General features: G+C 42.4%; 1 pseudogene; it reads left to right on the top strand.

Annotated features, from left to right (window-relative positions):
* Positions 1-4571: 4571 nt before the first annotated feature.
* On the top strand, positions 4572-4940 carry LOC119300033 (annotated as a pseudogene).
* Positions 4941-5278: the final 338 nt, after the last annotated feature.

Genomic DNA, 5278 nt, shown 5'->3' with positions numbered 1-5278 from the left:
GCTATGCAATGTTAGTTTCAGGTTCTTATCAGTAATTGGACATTTGTCATTTTTGCCATGATTGATGTGTGCCTCCTATGAACTTGAGCCCTACATGTGATTTGAAGTATGTCATGCCATCTTTACAGGGGTGTATGCCATGTATTTTTGTGATCCTTGTGGTGACTAGCACAAGCATGCAAAGTAGCTCTCGTTATGTTGCTGATTTCAGAGACTTAGAAATCTTCTAAGTCATTTTCCTGATTATATTTTTATGCCATGTATTCTTGTTGCTACAGAGTGATCCATGCCTCTTTTGAGCATGATCAGTAAGGATGTTTTGGAGATAATGGTGTGCTCTATCCATCCATTTCTTTGTTTGTAATTATGGAGCACCCTAGCTTGACTCAATCAAGCTCTACTTTTGCTACAAAATGTTCCTGGCAGATTTTTTACATGTTAAGCAATTTTGTCGAGGTTGTTGTAGTTGATCCGTGCATGCTATGAGTGTGTTCTTGCCATGTTTAGCTTCTATGCCATGTCTACTTGCTGGGTGTATGCTTATTTCGTCATGCAATGCCTTGTGGTGAGTGCATCGAGCTCGTAAACATGCCTACTTGATATTTGTTTTGCCAAGTTCCAATTTTCTACTAAGTCTGAAGCTGTTAACGAAAGTTGCTATGTTCACATGGTTGCCATTGTATTTTCTGATCCCTTTTGGCTTATGGTCAGTAAGGGACTTTTGCTGTATGCTTTGAGGAGCTTTATGCCATGCTTTGCTTTGCCATGTTATGTTCCTATAGCATGTTGTTATCGTGCTTTAAACATTGCTTCCTGATGTTAAATTCCTGACATGTTGTTAATTTCACTAAGTCTGTAACCTGATATCTTTTGCACTTTTTCCGTGCTTGTTTGAACATGCTATTGAGTGAATTAGCCGTAGCTCAGTGTTCATCTTTTGTCAAGTATCTTGAGTGGATCCCTGCCATGTGCTTTGTTGTTATGATAGAGTGCAGTAGCTTGTTGTTCTTGATGCATTTAGATGGCCTCGTGCTGTTAATCGCAGCTTCAATGCCATATTTGTTTTGCTTGCCATTTGCAAACCGTGCATCCGATTCCGGTGATCTTTATATCGATTTCAACCTAAATCAACTCCTCTTTCCAGTGGCACTCTTGGTTTTCCAAGTTGAGGCCAGGTTCAATCTTCCTTTCCGAAACATGCATATGCATCGCATATCACAACCCGCATATCATGCCATGTTTTGCATCATGTTGCTTGTGCATTGCACGTGTTTGATTGTGTCTCCCTTTGCTTGTGTTCTTGCTTTGGGTAGAGCCGGGAGACGGGTACGTGATCGAGGAACCCGTTGAGTACGCTTACGAGGATCAAGCTAACGTCAACTCGGATAACTTTGCAGGCAAGATGACCATACCCTCGAAATCACTTCTATCTTTGCATGCTAGATGCTCGCTCTTTTGCTATGACTATGCTACGATACCTACCACTTGCTTATCATGCCTTCCATATTGCCATGTCAAACCTCTAACCCACCTTGTCATAGCAAACCGTTGTTTGGCTATGTTACCGCTTTGCTCAGCCCCTCTTATGGCATTGCTAGTTGCAGGTGAAGATTGGAGTTTGTTCCTTGTTGGAGCATGTTTATTGTTGGGATATCATTATTATATCTTGTCTATTTTAATGCATCTATACACTTGGTAAAGGGTGGAAGGCTCGGCCTTATGTCTGGTGTTTTGTTCCACTCTTGTCGCCCTAGTTTCCATCATACCGGTGTTATGTTCCTTGATTTTGCGTTCCTTACACGGTTGGGTTATAATGGGAACCCCTTGACATTTCGCCTTGAATAAAACTCCTCCAGCAAGGCCCAACCTTGGTTTTACCATTAGCCACCTAGCCTCTTTTTCCCTTGGGTTCCACAGACTCAAGGGTCATCTTTATTTTAAACCCCCGGGCCAGTGCTCCTCTGAGTGTTGGTCCAAAACAAAGCCACTTGCAGCGCCACCTCGGGGAAACTTGAGTGTTGGTTTTAGTTGTACGTAGTATTCATCCGGTGTGCCCTGAGAACGAGATATGTGCAGCTCCTATCGGGATTTGCCGGCACAGCGGGTGGTCTTGCTGGACTTGTTTTACAATTGTCAAGATGTCTTGTAACTGGGATTCCGAGTCTGATCGGATTGTCTTGGGAGAAGGAATATCCTTCATTGGTCGTGAGAGCTTGTGATGGGCTAAGTTGGGACACCCCTGCAGGGTTTTGAACTTTCGAAAGCCATGCTCGTGGTTATGGGCAGATGGGAATTTGTTAATGTTCGGTTGTAGATAACCTGGAACTTAACTTAATTAAAATGAATCGAGAGTGTGTGGCCGTGATGGTCTCTTTTCGGCGGAGTCCGGGAAGAGAACATGGTCTCGTGTTATGCTTGAACGTAGGTTGTTCTAGGATCACTTCTTGATCATAGTTTATCGATCGTGCCTTTGTCTTCTCTTCTACCTCTCATTTGCTTATGTTAGCCACCATATATGCTAGTGCTTGCTGCAGCTCCACCTCTTACCTTTAACCTACCTATAAGCTTGAATAGTCTTGATCGCGAGGGTGTGAGATTGCTGAGTCCCCGTGACTCATGGATTACTTACAAAACCAGATGCAGGGATCGATGATACCGCTCCAGGAGAGTCGACTGAGCTCAAGTGGGAGTTCGATGAGGACTCAGGACGATACTACGTTTCCTTTCCAGACGATCAGTAGTGGTGCCCAGTTAGGGCGATCGGGGACTTTGTTGCATTTGGGGTTGTCTTTATTTTGGTTCCGTATTCGGACCTTGATTGTATCTGGATGAATGTAATGATATTTATGCTATTGTGTGACATGGCGAGTGTAAGCCAACTATGTACCTCTTTTCCTTATTCATTACATGGGTTGTGTGAAGATTACCTCACTTGCGACATTGCTTACAATGCGGTTATGCCTCTAAGTCGTGCTTCGACACGTGGGAGATATAGCCGCATCGTGGGCGTCACATTATAGCAAGTATAATAAGGTACAGTCAGCAGGCTATAAGGATTAAAATATCATATGTTTGCTGAGTTGGATGAGAGAGAAGAGGAGAGAGAAGGGAAGCAGGCTGCAAATTAAGAGCCGGTTGCAGCACCTGCTCCAAGAAACAATGTGAGATTGTAGGATGGGCCATCTATTAATGAAGTAGTAGTATTTTGTAAATTGCTACTATACATGTTGGCTATTAGGTTGGCTATAGATGATGTGGCAACTTCATATAGCTGATTGTTGGCTATACTATTAAACTGGCCACAGTGGGAGTAACATCACTAGTAACATCACATTTTTCAAGATAATTTTGCTTATGTGGCACATATTTAATGATGACAGAGGTGATGGTGGTAACTTAGCTAGTTACTGTAACATCACACATACCAAGACAATATGAGTCTATAGGCTAATAAATGAACCATAACATGACAACACACATATGTTACTACCAATTGTGGAGGTAGTAACATAGCCTAGTAAAATGTGATGTTACTATTCTAAGTTACTCCCCATTGTGACTAGTCTTAACCATGCTCTTAGGGAGGTGGAACCCGGCATTGCATGCAATTACTATGCATTATTGCATCGCTAGAAAACCATGCTTGATTTCTGCCTTGGTACGAGCGTTTTTGTCGGGCGGCCTAGTAAACCTGGAGGGAGGTAGTAAGTGAGTTGTATCCTTATAGATATGTACATGATGTACCCCACCATGTAATTCCGAGGAAGTTGAGTGATTTCTGCTTCTCCTTTTCATTCAACTTCTTTCAATGTGTTGGACAAATTAATATACCTCTCAAGTCATTTTATAAATGTTATATTGATTGTCTTTTAGTTTTACTAGGTTTTACCCATCCCACGTACACAACCCACGTTCCTATCGCCAGACGTAGTCGCTGTAAAACTCTCTCACGAACAAATGCAGAAGCAACACCTCATTACCTGGCCCCACACCTAGCGAGGTCCACCCACCATGACTCATCTAACTGCAGCTGACATGCAAAACAACGAACGGTTGACTAGGTGCCAGCATAAAAATTATCGAATGGTGAAAAAATCATGTGGTCCACGAGCGCTAGCGCGTGCAATGCCTCTAGAATGGCGGGTTGCTAGGGTCATTTATATGTTCGATTAGGCGCAAAGTCTCAAAAGATAGTTGGTCAATTTGCGGTAGGGGCAGAAGTGGGAAGATTTTTTGATACCTCCTTTTGTTGAAGTAAAGCTTCTGTGTGTACTAAGAGCTAAGTTGCAAGTCACATATATTTTTGTAGGAGTTCACAACTGGTTGCTTGATTAAGTTGAAGTAGAACTAGACATTATAGGAAGTAAAGCTATGAGCGCCTTTCTTCTTTTATTAACGGCCAATTGTTTTATTACTTTGTGCAAGAAATCGAATTTCATAGCGGTTTAATATTATTGAATGCAGACTTCCAGTTTAACTTTTTAGCAGGCTTTTGTTTTACGTCAATCTAGCATGGTTGTATCTTGTTCACTTCATTACGAGTTTCTGACTATCTACTTGTTCATGTTTAGATGGATGAGCTGCTGTCAGGGGTGGCTGAAACCATCAAGAACTTTGCCATGATCTACCTTGTAGGCATCACCAAGGTTCCTGACTTCAACCCCATGTACGAGTTGTACGACCTGTCAACGGTGATGTTCCTCTTCTGCAACAAGCACATCATGATTGATCTTGGTACAGGAAACAACAACAAGATCAACTAGGCAAGGAAACACAAGCAAGAGTTTGTTGACATCGTGGAGGTTGTCTATAGAGGAGCTCGTAAGGGCCGTGGTATGTTGATTGCTCCCAAGGATTACCCACCAAATACACATACGGAGGTATCTGTGCCTGTCTCTTCATGTGCAGTATTTCAGTGTGTGGCCTTCTCCGTCATGTGAAATGCCAGTACTTGCACTCTGACCCTTGATGTAATCTCTGTCAACTTTCCGAGTCTCGCATAACTTTTTATCTGTATTTTGAATATTGACACGTCATAAACCTACAACACTTTGAAACAGAACCTGTTGTCTACTGGTATGGCTGATAAAACAGATGTTTGGTTTGAACTTTGTGTGTGAATTTCATAACTGAGCGCTCGATTTATCATGTTAGTAGAATGTTACTGCTCTTCTTTTACCTAGCTACTAGATGACCCATTGCACCGATGGTGCAAAGGGCGAGGGCAAGCAAAGCATTCGTAGCATGCACGTTAGAATATTTCGATATCGATCGAGTC

Source organism: Triticum dicoccoides, chromosome 5A (assembly GCF_002162155.2).
Source record: "Triticum dicoccoides isolate Atlit2015 ecotype Zavitan chromosome 5A, WEW_v2.0, whole genome shotgun sequence".
Taxonomy (NCBI): domain Eukaryota; kingdom Viridiplantae; phylum Streptophyta; class Magnoliopsida; order Poales; family Poaceae; genus Triticum; species Triticum dicoccoides.
The sequence above is the reverse complement of the archived record's forward strand: the minus strand, read 5'-3'. Positions and strand labels throughout refer to the sequence as shown.